Raw genomic sequence first — 15986 nt, forward strand, 5'->3', positions numbered from 1 at the left:
ATTTGGAGTAGAAGCCATTCATGTTATATTCTGGCTGAGAAGTTGTATGCACTTTTCCCATGTCTTGAGACTTTTTGTGAAGCTGATTTTAAAAGTGATGGATTTTTTAAAATTATGTGTTCTATTAGTTACACATGAAAGCAGAATGCATTTTGACTCATTGTATACATATGGAGCATAACTTTTTATTTCTCTGGTTGTACAAGATGCCAAGTCACACCATTCAAGAAATCATACATATGGTAATAATCTCTGTATCACGTCATCATCTTTTCCAACCCCAGACCTCCTCCCCTCCCCTCACTCCCCTCTGCCCAATCCAAAGTGCTTCCATTCTTCCCTTGCCACCCCACCCCCCATCATGGATCAGCATTCACATATCAGAGAAAACATTTGGCCTTTGATTTTGGGGATTGGTTTTTTTCACTTAGCATGATATTCTCCAATTCCATCCACTTACCTGTAAATGCCATAATTCCATTCTTTAAAACTGAGTAATATTCCATGGTTTATATATAACACAATTTCTTTATTCATCTATTGAAGGGTATCTAGGTTGGTCCCACAATTTAGCTATTGAGCTGCTATAAACATTGATGTGGCTGTGTTACTATAGTGATGGACATCTTTATCTGGTGAAAGAAATATCTAGGCAGCATAGCATTCAGGCAGTGGTGTGGACATTGCTGGAAATTTTTAGCCAAGTTTAGCGTGATAATCAGAAGCAAAAGCAAAGCAGAAATATATGAAAAACTTGGAATTGAAAGGTGAGAGTAAAACTGGGACTAATGAAGTTATAGTGTTAAAGATATTACTCCCACTACAGAAATGCTAAAGACTTTGCCCAAAGACAATAAGAAATATGACTTGAGGGTACCTTAGGAATTGGTAAGATCATATCCATCTCAGACTCAAGGAAGTAAAAGTAAAAATTCTCTTGAGAAGAGACCAGAGAGGCATCCTTCTTTCATAAGGGGGCCTAGGAAGTTTATTTAATGTGCTCAGCCACCCAGACACTAAAAGGCTGCGGGTCATTAGATGTTTGGCTATTGCTCAAGATGGCAGCAGACCTTGGTGTAAACTATGTGGTGCTGGTTCTACAAGAATGCAGGATGCTGAAGTTAGGGGGTCATGGAGGCTTCCACCAAGATTTCAAATGAAGGCCTTGAAAGCCAGGCAAAGTGCAACAGGGTTGGAGTCCCTGCAGGTACTCCCTGAGAAGGTAAGGTGTGGAGATTTGAGGAGGAAGCTAAAGCTGCAGTGGAGCCTCCAAAGAATAAAAAATGCCAGTAATGTAGGACATCATCCTAGGAAAGCTATAGAAATTGAGCAGAGACAAGTCAACAGAAAGGTCACTTGGGCTGCAAGCAACAAGGCCACAGGGACAGAGTTACATGAGCCCTTTGGAGAGGACATCATGCCCTGTGATCCAGATGCTAAACGCAGAACTACAGGACCTGTTTGTCCAACTGAATTTCAGTCTTTCTTTGGTCCCATCACTTTTTACTATGCCCCTATTTTTGTGAATAGAAATGTATACTCTGTACTTTTATATGTTGGATACTTGTAAATTGCTTTCAATTCTACAGGAGCCCAAAAGGCAAGATTGCCTTGATCCTCAGAGAAGACTTTGTACTTGAACTTTGAACAATTCCCAGACTGTTGAGACTAGAAGGACCTTTGGAAATGGACAAAATATATTTTGCATTATGAGATGATTGTGAGCTTTGGGGGGTTCAGGACAGAATGTTATGGTTTGGGTGTGAGGTTTCCCCAAAAAACTCACATATGAGACAATGCAAGAAGGTTAAGAGGATAAATAATTGGGTTGTGAGAGCCTTAACCCAATCAGTAAATTAATCCCCTGACAGGGATTAACTGAGTGGTAAATGAAGTGGTAGGGTGTGAATGGAAGAGGTGAGAATCGGGGGTATGGCTTTGGGGTATATATTTGTATTTGGCAAATGGAGTCCTCTGTCTCTGCTTCCTGATCATCATATGAGCTGCTTCCTTTTGCCACATTCTTCCACCATGATGTTCAGCATCACCTTGAGCCCTGAGGAATCGACTTGGCTGTCTCTGAACTGAGACTTCTGAAACCATAAGCCTTCAAATAAACTTCACCTCCTCTAAAGTTGTTCTGGTTGGATCACAACAAAAAAAGTCTGGCTAAAACAGCTTGTCCCTTCTCTTAATTCCTTTTCCCCAAATTCCCTTGCTGAAAGGATTCTTTTATTTCTTCCCTTCTCTCATTTTAGATTGAGCTTCTGGAATTTTTGTCTATTTCCTTTCAGATTCCCTATCCATTTACTTCAAATTTCTTGATAATTTACTCTGTAGTTTAATTCAGTTCAGTATAATGTCTAGCTTCAGGGTTGGACATGTAGATCTATGTATATCTCTATGCCATATGAATCAAGTTGGAGAACTTGTCCATTCCTAAGCTGCACAAATGCTTTGCAGGCATTATTTCCTGTACAGCTCAGTTTAACATTTTTAAGAAATGAAAAATGCAAACTTTATAAACTATATTAATAAGATGAGACTTTCCCATCTCTTTTTATCAAACTTTTCTGAAAGAAATATATAGCTAATGCCTATAATCTGTGCTTATCCACTCTTCAAAAATTATCAACAAATAGAATATAGAAACATAGAAACAGAAGTGAATATTAGTAACTCCACTCCTAATGATAGCTAAGATGGAAATAAAGCAGAAATGAATGCACTGTTGAGATTCTATTCACAGTCCACATTTTTTTCAAATGAAACTCAAAGACTTACTAAAAGAATTTTAAAATTACAAAAGTAAATTATCATAACATACTAAGATTGAACAACTACAATGTTTCTTTCCTTAAATTTTAGTAAGTCAGATTCAGAATATTTTCATTACAGGGTAAAAATTTTTTGTCCTTAGTATCTTCTAAAGTTTTAGAAATTGTTAGATGTTTTGTGAACTTCTAGTGCTGGTCCTTAGCTAAAACCTTGCCAACCTGCTACCCAACTGAGACTGGGAATTCAAGTCCTAGAATTCTCATAGCTTTTCAAGCAGCTACCTATAGGCTAACATTGAAAAATGGGTTATTTGATCTAAGATTAAAAAAAAAAAACTTGAAACATTTGAAAAATGGGTTAAATATTATTATAGGATATATAAGTTTTGAATTTTTCAAATTAGTTTTTAATTATATAGACATTGAACAGAAAAAACTTCTGTTATTAGAACAGTATATGTGGGTTTGAAGGTATTTTGCAAATATAGGTCACTCAATAATAATCCACTATGACAAATATGTATTCAAATAGAATAAAGAACTAATTTCAGTAACATAGGCTATTGATAATCGTCCTGTTCTATCAAAATGTTTCTGATTTATAGTTGATACAAGGCAAATGTATTTAGAATTAATAGTTTAAATAAGTAGTTGAAATACACATAATTACTATTTCAATGCAATTTTAATTTATTTTCACTATTTACTCATGCATTAAAATTATATGTTAGCCTTTCTGAAATTAATGTCTTAAAAGCAAATGACTGCATTGATTTGTCCAAACTTCTTTTTGCAGCTATATAGAATATTGGAGGAAAAAAAAAGAAAGTACATCAGGAATGATGGTATCTAAAGCAAACATTGCCCTGGAATCACAGCAAGCACTTGGTTTGGATTATTGCATTAAAGGTAATTTAACACGACTTGACTCATACAGCATGGAGATATATACAGATCTACATGGTCAAGTCTGCAGCTAGAAACTGACACTGAACTGAATTCACCCACAGAGTAAATAATTGAGAAACGTGAAGTAAATGGTTGTTAGGTAACTATTTATGTAAGAACCACAGTGATCTTGCCAACAGGACACAAGGCACTAAATAACATTTCATACTTTGCAGTTGTGTCTCTTATTCTTATTCAGGTTCAAAATTTATTGAGTGTCCCCTATATGCAAAGCATTTACTAGACTCTGAGGATGCAAAGGGTTAATAAGGCATAGTCCCTGACTTCAAGGAGCCCATAGTTCAACAAACAATGAAAGATAATTATACTGCAACATTATAAGTTACTAAGCATGTAAAATACAAGTTAGGACTTGGATAAAGGCAATCATGTGCATAAATGAGATTTGTGAGTTCTAACCTTTTAGCAACCTATGAAATTATACAGACTTGAATTTCAAATTTGTCACTGAGTTCATTTTTACTTGTGAAAGAACTTTGCCTGCAGAAATGGAATGAGTTGGCAGAGTACTGAGGGAAGTAAGGAGGATCAAAGATGTGCAATTTTATGTTTGATAAAAGATTTAAGCAAACGAGAAAGATGGCAGATTAGCTGGAAGTGGCGGTGTTCACAGCTCCAGGACTCAGGACTCAAACAGCAAGGAAATTACTTCTCCTCGAGGTGAGTGAAAAGGGATAGAACACCCCACTGATACTCAATATTGAACAGAAAGCCTTTAAACTTGGAAAAATTGGGATACACCAAACAAGGCTAAGGAAGTGAATTGGAACTGAGGTGTAGGCAGGAGATGGGGGTGGAGAAAAAAGAAAGGAAAGATCTGACAAGATCTATAAGTCCTGGAATACCTTGGTGTGGGGAACCCCAGGATCAGAGGGGCAGACTGCTCAGAGGCTATTTGGCCAAATAAACTGGTCCACAAAAGGCACAGTTAGCCAGACTTAAATACTTCCTTAAAAGGAGTGGAGCTCAGACCTGGTGCATGGGTCCAGCCAATTCCAAGCTGAAACCAGCACATGAATCCAGCAGATGCCAACCATGAGATCTAAAGTGTGCCTTGCAAATCAGGAGAATCTCTGGCCTGGAGATCATAGTGCCTGAGGGCATTACAGATCAGAGAGGCCAGAGAAAGTCTGAGCCTTGTTTCTCCACTCCATTAAATCAGCAGCGAGCAAGATGAGCAGCTGGGAGAATCTAAATGGGGCAGAGTGACTGAATTCAGTGCTCAAACCTCCCACTTGAGAATCCAAAACCAAAAACACTCAGAATCCTTGAAAAAAGAACGAGTGAAGGACAACGCCCTTTCCACAGGCAGTGCCCTGTGGACAGCAGTGGGATACAGTCCTGGAAGCACATTAATCCCTTAATACCCCAAAACCCCTTCATAAAAACACACCTGGGGACCTTGAGAGCTTGTTTGGAGGTTCTAGCAGGAGTATACCCTTGACCAAAGAACAGTCCTCCTTCATTGAGGAAGGCTGTCCTCTTCCACCAAGCATGCAGTTTCATAAAAGGAGAGGTGAGGGAGGAAGGGGACACCTGCCTAACTATCCAGATAAGCCAAATCAACCCCAGTGATCAGTGGGGTGACAGACAGACGTTGCATCCAGATCGGAGACAAACATCATTCCCCTAGGTACGCGTGTGATTACACGAGGGATGTGACTCACTCTACATCATGTACAACCAGAGAAGTGAAAAGTTGTACTCTATTTGTGTACAATGAATCAAAATGCATTCTGCTGCCATGTATAACTAAATAGAAACAGACAGTTTTTAAAAATAAAATACAAATAACAGCAACAACAACAAAAATAGCCACCTGGGGAAATAACAGAATAAATCCCCACCCCAGGGAGCTTCACTTGCAGCAATAGATCTCAAAGACAATCTTCAGGGAGCAAAGCTGCCAGCACCTTCCACAGATCCTCACACCATCTGGCTGAGAAAGAACACTGAGAATCAGAGAGGCAGTTAAGTGCAGACAGTGGGGAAAAAAACAAAAACAAAACCCTTTTATTGACTATTTTGCTATTTTGTTTTTGCTTTTGGTACATTCTGATTTGTTTTTGAATGTATACTGATTGACAAATTATGGACATTTATGCATTTGTACACATACATATATGTTTCCAGTTTGTTTGTTTGTTTTTACCATTTCCTTAATATAGCTTTTTTTCCCCTTATTTCATGCTCTTCATTTTTTTTAAGTTTTTTATTTTTCAATTTTTAAAAGTTTTTTGAAGATTAGGTCATGGGTTGGTATAATTTGGATTGACCTCCTACTGACTCTGTCACAACTCTGTTTTCCTTTATTTATTCTTCTCTTTTTTTAAACAGCCAAACTCTACTGCTTTCTCTCTATCTTCTTTAGTTCCTTTACTCCTATTTTTTTCTTTAATTTTGGGGATTTTTTTGTTCATTTTCACCTCTTAATAATACATCCTAAGTCACCTCTTCATAGACCACACTCACCTTTTGAGTCTAAAAAAAACCGTTTTCTACAGCCCCATCTCTTCTTCTTTTCCTCTTCAAGAATTCTATCTGGATACTTATGCATGATCTTATATTCTTATTTTTTTCTTTTCCTTTCTACCATTTTATTTGAATACAGTTATTTTTATTGACAAATATTTTAAAGATTCAGATGTTTGATTAAAACATGTTGATTTTGTTCTTGTAAACTTTTATTTCTTTATGTATATTTTATTTTTCTTTTATTGTTCTTTTAATTTTTAAAAAGTTTTCTATTTCTTATTTTTATTATTGTTTTTACTCTCACTTGTCAATTTCCTACAACTCTCCTTCTCTTCTCTGATAACAGTCTACCTCTAATGTTATGTCTTCCACCCATTATTTAATTTTTACCTCTATTTTTACTCCTTCTCCTTCATAATCTTCCCATCCTACATCACTTCTATTATAACCCTGATCATCATGTGAAATTGTAAACCCTTACGTAAACTTATTGATTTCACCATGGATAATAACTGATCACTTATTTCTCAGTATTGTAACAACCAACATTGTAGATTGCAAGAATTATTTGGTTTAATGCTATAAATTTTTTGCATCAGTTGTTGTTACTATCTCCCCTTGAACTATGAGATACTGGAAACCTTCAAGGACATTATAATTCTACAAAGTAGAAAACCTACTGCCACAAAATCAATCATAAGTGGGTAGACATATAAACAACATGACAAAGCAAGGGAATAAATTGCTCAAAAACCAAAATATGCCAAAAACAGAATCCATTGACACCATGGTGAAATACATGTCAGAGAAGGAATTTAGAATGTACATAGTTAAACTGATATGTGAGGTAAAGAATGATTTAAGGGTGCAATTACAAGTAATAAAAGATCACTTCAATAAAGAGATAGTCTGAAAACAAACAGATACCCTCAAGATGAAGAAATCAATAAATCCAATAAAAATTTATTGGAAACTTTCACTAGCAGACTAAACCACATGGAAGATAGAGTCTCAGGCAGTGAAGACAAATTATATAATCTTCAATATATAATTGGGCATGTAGAAAAAAATGTGGAGAGACCATGAACAGAACTTCCAGGAAATGTGGGATAACATGCAAAGATCAAACTTCACATTTATCAGTATAGATGAAGGCTCAGAGATACAAACCATAATCTTTTCAATGAAATAATGTATGAAAATTTCCCAAATCTTAAAAATTTATTGGAAAATCAAATACCAGAAACTTACTGAACCCCAAATACACAAAATGACAACAGATACCTAACATACAGAATAAGGGTAGAATTATAAAGGCTGCCAGAGGAAAAAAACTCAAGTAAAATTTAAAGGCAAACCAATTCTTATCTCAGGTAATTTGTCAACCCAGATCCTTAAAGCCAGGAGGTCTTGGAATAATATATACAAAGCTCTGAAAGAAAGTGTATGCCAGCCAAGAATACTAGACCCTGCAAATCTATGCTTCTGATTTGACAATGAAATAAAAACTTCCTATGATAAACAAAAGTTAAAAGAATTCACAACCATAAAGCCTACACTATAAAACATTCTCAACAAAATATTTCATCAGAAGAAATAAAAAGAAAAAATGAAATCCAGCAAAGAGGGAAACTACACTAGAAGTATAATCAATTTAACAAAGAAGCTATTTCAAGTTAAAAACCAGAGAGAATTCAAAATTAAAGGGAACAAGAATCATTTCTCAATAATAACATAGAAATATGTTATGTATGTGTATGTGGCCAAAATGTATGTGGTGAAAATGCATTAATCAAAAGACATATACTTGCAGACTGGATTTAAAAACAAGACAGTAAGATACAACAATATGCTATCTCTAAGAGAATCACCTCATAGGCAAAAGACAGCTACAGATTCAAGGTAAAAGGATGGCAAAAAAGGTACCATTTACATGGATCTCATAAGCAAGCAGGTGTTTCTATCATATGTGATAAAGTGGACTTCAAAACAAAATAAATCAGAAGGGACCAAGAAGGCCAAATTGTACTACTTAAGGGAGCTATACTTCAATAAGACATAATAATCTTAAATATTTATGCCTCAAACCAGTGGAGTATCTACATACATAAAACAAACCTTTCATAATCTCAAGAACCAGATATATCACAATGCAATAATACAGGGTGACTTCAACACACATCTCTTACCAACTGATAGATCTTCAAATCAAAAACTAAAGAAAGAAGCCATAAAACTAAAAAAATACACTAATAATTCAGACTTAAAAAACATATATAGAATATTTTATCCATCAACAAATCAATACACTTTATTTTCAGCAGCACATGGAACATTCTCTAAAATAGATCATATCTTAGTCCACAAAGCAACTCTTAGAAAATACAAAAAAAAAGATAATACCTTGCATTTTTTTCAGATCATAATGGAATGAAATTAGAAACTAACAATAAAATAAAAAGTAAAATCTATTCTAACACCTGGAGACTAAATAATAACAATGGATAGCAGGACAAATCAGGAATGAAATTTTAAAAAATAATTAGAAGTAAGTGAGAATAGCGAAACAATATATCAAAATCCATGGGACACTATGAAGGCAGTTCTAAGAGGAAAGTTCATTGCATTGAACTCATTCATTAAAAGAAGAGAAAATCACAAAATAAACAATCTAATTTTGCACCTCAAAACCCTTGAAAAAGAAGAACAAACCAGCACAAAAAATAGTAGAAGGCAGGAAAAAATAAAAATCAGTCAAAATTAATGATATTGAAATTTTTAAAAAATTAAATTGACAAAACAAAAGGTCGATTCTTTTAAAAAATAAACAACATTGACAAATCCTTAACCAAGCTAACAAAGAAAAAAAGAAAAAACAAATTACCAAAATTCACTATGAAAAAGGAACTATCATCACAGACATCACTGAAAAGAGAGATGATAATAGGAAGGTAATTTGATAATTTGTGCTTCAGTATAATAGAAAATCTTGAAGATATTGATAAATTTCTAGAGACACATGAACTACCCAAATTGAATAAAGGGGACATAGAAAACTTAAATAAATCAGTTTTAAACAATGAAATTGAAGACACCATCAGAAGCCTACCAACAAAGAAAAACCCAGGACCAGACAGATTCTCAGCTGAGTTCTACAGGACCTTCAAATAAGAACATACACCAATAATCCTCAAATTCTTCCATGAAATGGAAAAGGAGGGAACCCTTACAAACTCATTCTATGAAGTTACAATCACCCTGATATCAAAGCCAGACAAAGACTCATCAATGAAAGAAAACTTCAGATCAATATTCCTATAGAACATTGACATAAAAATTATCAAAAAAATTCTGACAAATTGCACACAAAAACAAATTTAAAAGATAATGCACTATGATCAAGTGGGATTCATTCCAGGATGCAAAGTTGGTTCAACACAAGGAAATCAATAAACATAATTCACCACATCAACAGATTTAAAGACAAGAATCATATGATTATCTTAATTGATGCAGAAAAGACATGTGACAAAATTTAGCATCCATTCATGCTCAAAATACTAGAAAAACTAAGGATAGTAGGAACATACCTCAACATTGTAAAAGTTATATATGCTTCATTATTGTAAATGGAGAAAACTCAAAACATTTTCTTTCCAAAACTGGAACAAGACAGGGATGCCCTCTTTCACTACTGCTATTCAAAAGAGTCCTCAAAATTCTAGCCAGAGCAATCAAACAAAAGAAAGAAATTAAAGCAATACAAATAGGAAAAGAAGAACTGAAACCACCCCTATTTGCCAATAACATGGTTCTACATTTAGAAGACACCCCCAAAAAAACCAGAAAGCTTCTAGAACTCATAAGTGAATTCATCAAAGTAGCAGGATATAAAACTAACAAAAATAAATTAATTGCATTTTTATACACGAAGGATATATCAGCTGAGAGAGAAATTAGGAAAACTACCTCATTCACAATAGCATCAAAGAAAATATTTGGGAATAAACCTAGCAAAAGAAGTGAAATGCCTCTATAATGAAAACTACAGAACATTAAAGAAAGAAATTGAAGAGCTTAGAAGATGAAAAGACCTCCCATGTTCCTAAATAGGCAGAATTAATATTATCAAAATGGCCATACTACCAAACTCTATACAGATTTAATGCTATTTCTAAAAAGATCCAAATGACATTTTCACAGAAATAGAAAAAGCAATCATGAAATTCATATGGAAAAAAAAGAGGCCCAGAATAGCCAAAGCAATCCTTACCATATAAAATAACACAGAAAGCATCAGAATATCAGCTTTAAATTATACTACAGAGCTATAGTAACAAAAACAGCATAGTATTGGCACCAAAACAGACATGAAGACCAATGGAACAGAATAGAAAACTCAGAGATACACCCACATAAATACAGTTACCTCATCCTAGACAAAAACACCAAACACATACGTTAGAGGCAAGATAGATTCTTCAACAAATGGTGGTGGGAAACCTGGAAATCCATATGTAATAGAATGAAATTGAACCCTATATCTCACACTACACAAAACTTAACTCTATGTGGATCAAGGACCTAGACATCAGACCAGAGACCCTGCACTTTCTAGAAGGAAAAGTAGGCACAACTCTCCAACATGTCAGCATGGGAGCCAAATTCCTCAACAAGACCAAAGCATAAGAAGTGAAATCATTAATCAATAAGTGGGGATGGGCTTGTGGCCAAGAGATAGAGCACTTGCCTAGCATGTGTGAGGTACTGTGTTTAATTCTCAGCACTGCATATAAATAAATGAAAATAAAGGTCCATCAGCAACTAAAGAATAATTAAAAAAAAAAAAAGAATCAAAAAGTGGGAGGATATCAAACTAAAAATCTTCTTCAGAGTAAAGGAAAGAATCAAGGACATAAACAAAGATCCTACAGAGTGGGATAAAATCTTTACCACAAATGACTCAGAAAAGGCATTTATTTCCAGGATATACAAATAACTCAAAAAACGTAACACCAGAAAAATAAACAATCCAATCAACAAATGGGCAAAAGAACTGAACACTTTACAGAAAGAGAAATACAAAGGGCCAACAAATATATGGAAAATGTTCAACATCTCTAGCAATTAGAGAAATGAAAATTAAACTACAGTGAGATTCCATCTCACTCTAGTCAGAATGGAAATTGTCAAGAATACAAGTAACAAAAAGTGTTGGAGAGAATGTGGGGAGAACAATTCTCTCATAAATTATTGGTGGAACTGCAAATTGGTGCAACAACTGTGGAAAATGGAGATTCCTTAGAAAACTTGAAATGAAACCACTGTTCGACCCAGTTATTCCACTCCTCAGTCTATACCCAAAGAATTTAAAAACAGCATGGTACCATGATGCAGTCACATCAATGTTTATAGCAGCTCAACTCAAAATAGCCAAGCCAACCAAGCTATGGAAACAACCTACATGCCCTTCAGTGGATGAATGGATAAAGAAAATTATCCATATATATATCCATATATATATATATTTCACAATGGAATATTTTTAATGGTATACTTTTTTATAAAAATTTTTTCATACATGTATGTAGGGTAGTAATGTCTATCCCATTCTACCATCCTTCCTGTCCCCACTACTCCACCCTTCTCCTTCCTCCCCTCTACATAATCCAAAATTCCTTCATTCTCCCCTACCCACCCCTCACTATGGATCAGCATCCACTTATCAGAGAAAAAAAATTGACCTTTGATTTTTTGGGATTGACTTATTTCACTTAGCATGATACACTCTAGTTCCATCCATTTACCTGTAAATGCCATAATTTCATTCTTTTTTGAGGCTGAGTAATATTCCATTGTGTATATGTATCACATTTTTTTTTACCCATTCATCTATTCAAGGGCATCTAAGTTGCTTCCATAGTTAAACTATTGTGAATTGAACTGCTATAAATACTGATGTGACTGCATCACTGTAGCATGCTGTTTTTAAGTTCTTTAGGTATAGACTGTGGAGTGGGATAGCTGGGTCAAATGGTGGGTCCATTCCAAATTTTCTCAGGCATCTCCATACTGCTTTCCAGAATGGCTGGACCAATTTGCAGTCCCACCAACAATGTATGCAAATATCTTTTCCCCACATCTTCACCAACACTTATTATTGGTAATTACCATTCTGACAGGAGTGAGATGAAATTTTAGAGTAGTTTTGATTTACATTTCTCTAATTCTACAGATGTTGGACATTTTTTCATGTTTGTTGATCAATTGTATTTCTTCTGTGAAATGTCTGTTCAGTTCCTTAACCCATTTATTAATTGGTTATTTTTGTTTTGTTTTGTTTTTTTGGTGTTAAATTTTTTGAGTTCTTTTTATGTGCTAGAGGTTAGTGCTCTATTTGAGATGCACATGGTAAATATTTTTGTAGGATCTCTCTTCACATCATTGATTGCTTCCTTTGCTGAGAAGAAGTTTTTTAGTTTGAATCCAACCCATTTATTTATTCTTAATTTTACTTCTTGAGTTTTAGGAGCCTTGTTAAGGAAGTCACATCCTAAGCCAACATAATGAAGATTTGGACCTTATTTTTCTTCTGTTAGGTGCAGGGTCTCTGTTCTAGTGCATAAATAAGTCTTTGATCCACTTTGAGTTGATTTTTGTGCAGGGTGAGAGATAGGGGTTTGATTTCATTTTGTTACATATAGAATTCCAGTTTTCCTAGTACCATTTGTTGAAGAGGCTATCTTTTCTCCAATGTACATTTTTGGTACCTTTGTCTAGTATGAAATAACCATATTTATTTGGTTTTTATCTCTCTGTCTTCTATTTTGTACCACTCGTCTACATGTCTATTTTAGTGCCAATAGATCATGCCATTTTTGTTACTATTTCTCTGTAGCATAGTTTAAGTTCTGGTATTGTGATGCCTTCTGATTCATTCTTCAAGCTAAGCATTTCTTTGGCTATTCTGGGTCTCTTATTTTTCCTGATGAATTTCATGATTGCTTTTTCTATTTCTATGAAGAAAGTCATTGGGATTTCCATAGGAATTGCATTGAATTTGTATAATACTCGTGGTAGTATGGACATTTTGACAATATTAATTCTGCCTATTCAAGAGCATAGGAGATCTTTCCATCTTCTAAGGTCTTATTCAATTTCTTTCTTTAGTATTCTGTAGTTTTATTTGTAGAGGTCTTTCACCTCTTTTGTTAGATCAGTTCCTAAGTATTTATTTAAGGCTACTGTGAATAGTGTAGTTCTTCTAATTTCTCTTGCATTTGATTTGTTGCTTATATATAGAAATCTATTTGGTTTATGGGCATAGATGTTATATTCTGCTACCTTGCTGAATTCATTTATGAGTTCTAGTAGTTTTATGTGGAATTTTTTTGGATCTTCTAAATACAGAATCATGTCATCAGCATATAGTGATACTCTGAGTTCTTCTTTTCCCATTCATATCCCTATAATTTTTTATATCTGTCTGATTGCTCTGGCTAGAGTTTCAAGGATGATGTTGAATAGAAGTGGTGAAAGAGGGCATCCCTGTCTTATTCCAGTTATTAGAGGAATGCTTTCAGTTTTTCTCCATTCAGAATGATGTTGGCCATGGACTAGCATAGATAGCTTTTATAATGTTGAGTGTGTTCCTACTATCACTAGTTTTTCTAGTGTGTGGAACATGAAGAGTTGCTCTACTTCATCAAATGCTTTTTCTGCATCTATTGAGATAACCATATGATTCTTGTCTTTAAGTCTATTGATGTGATGTATTACATTTATTGATTTCCATATGTTGAAACAACCTTGCATTCCAGGAATGAACCCCACTTAATCATGATCCACTATCTTTTGAATATGTTTTTGTATATGATTTGCCAGAATTTTATTGAGCATTTTTGCACCTATGTTCATGAGGGATATTGTCTGAAGTTTTCTTTCCTTGATGTGTCTTTGTCTGGTTTCTTTATAATCATGATACTAACTTCCATAGAATGAGTTTAGAAAGATTCTCTCCTTTTCTGTTGTATGGAATAATTTGAGGAGTATTGATTTTAATTCTTCTTTGAAGGTCTTGTAAAATTCGACTGAGAATCTTTCTGGCCCTGGACTTTTCTTTGTTGGTCGGCATTTGATGGCATCTTCTATTTCATTGTGTGAAATTGATCTGTTTAAATAGTGTATGTCCTCCTGGTTCAGTTTGGGTACATCATATGTCTCTAGAAATTTGTCAGTGTCTTCAAGTTTTTCTATTTTATTTGATTATAAATTTTCAAAATAGTTTCTAATTATCTTCTGTATTTCAGTAGTATCCATCATAATATTTACTTTTTCATCATGAATTTTAGTAATTTTAGTTTTTTTTTTCTCTTTTTAGTGTGGCTAAGGGTTATAAATTTTATTCATCTTTTCAAAGATAAAGATTTTTTGAATTGTTTCTTTTGTTTCAATTTCACTGATTTCAGCTCTGGTTTTAATTATTTCCTATCTTCTGCTGCTTTTGGTTTTGATTTGTTCCTTCTTTTTTTAGGACTTTAAAATTAAATGTTAGGTCATTTATTTGGTGATTTTTTTATTCTTTTAATGTATGAGCTCAATGCAATGAACTTTCCTCTTAGTACTGCCTTCAAAGCATTCCAGAGATTTTGATACGATATATCAGTGTTCTCATTTACCTCCAAGTATTTTTTTCTTTCCTCCTTGATTTCTTCTTTTATCCATTCCTCATTCAATAGCATTGAATTGGAGCTATTTAGTCTCCAGGTGTTGGAGTAGCTTCTATTTTTTATTTTATTGTTGATTTCTAGTTTCATTCCATTATGATCTGATAGAATGCAGGGTATTATTTCTTTGTTTCTTTGTTTGTTTGTATTTGCTGAGCATTGCTTTGTGAGATAACATATGGTCTATTTTAGAGAAGGATCCATGTGCCGCTGAGAAGAAAATGTATTTTCACTTGATGATGAATGAAATACTCTATATATGTGTGTTAATTCTAAATCATTGATTGTATTATTTAATTCTATAGTTTCTTTGTTTAGCTTTTGCTTGGAAGATCTATCCAATGGTGAGGTGTATTAAAGTCACCCAGTATTATTGCGTTGTGGTCTATCTGATTCTTAAAATTGAGAAGGGTTTGTTTGATGTACGTAGATGCTCCATTGTGAGGGGCATATATATTTGAGATTTTATGCTTGTTGGTGTATGACTCCCTTAAGTAGTATGGAATGTCCTTCTTACTAACTTTGGTCTGAAATCCACTTTTTCTGATATGAGGATAGAAACTCCTCCTTTGCTTATGTGATCCTTGTGAGTGATATGTTTTTTCCCAACTTTTCACCTTCAGTCTGAGAATGTCTTTCCTAGGAGGTGAGTCTCTTGAAGACAACATATTGTTGAGTCTTTGTTTTTAATCCAATCTGCCAGTCTATGTTTTTTGATTGATGAGTTTAGGTCATTAACAATCAGGATTACTACTGAGATATAATTTGTATTCCCAGTCATTTTGATTTATTTTTGGTTTTTAACTTGACTTAGCTTCTCCTTTGATTGAATTTTTCTTTAGTGTAGTTCCTCCCTTTGCTAGTTTCTAATATTGTTTTTCATTTCCTCCTCATGAAATATTTTGCCAAGAATGTTCTGTAGTGCAGCCTTTCTAGTTATAAGTTCTTTTAACTTTTGTTTATCATGGAAGGTTTTCATTTCATCTTCAAATCTGAAGATTAATTTTGCAAGATATAAAATATTCAGTTGGCACCCATT

At 34.2% G+C, this 15986-nt stretch overlaps 1 protein-coding gene and 1 long non-coding RNA gene across 3 annotated transcripts in view; both read right to left on the reverse strand.

Moving 5' to 3' along the window:
- The window catches only part of LOC306668992 (albumin-like), a 117450-nt gene that overhangs the window by 24698 nt on the left and 76766 nt on the right, over window positions 1-15986 (reverse strand). The window lies entirely within an intron of this gene.
- The window catches only part of LOC306669019, a 29042-nt gene that overhangs the window by 1869 nt on the left and 11187 nt on the right, over window positions 1-15986 (reverse strand). For both annotated transcript variants that reach the window (XR_013766000.1, XR_013766001.1), the window contains exon 3: window positions 5566-5685. This is a non-coding gene — a long non-coding RNA (uncharacterized lncRNA). The remainder of the gene's footprint in view (window positions 1-5565; window positions 5686-15986) is intronic.

The sequence above is a fragment of the Sciurus vulgaris genome, assembly GCF_902686455.1.
Source record: "Sciurus vulgaris genome assembly, chromosome: 9".
NCBI lineage: Eukaryota > Metazoa > Chordata > Mammalia > Rodentia > Sciuridae > Sciurus > Sciurus vulgaris.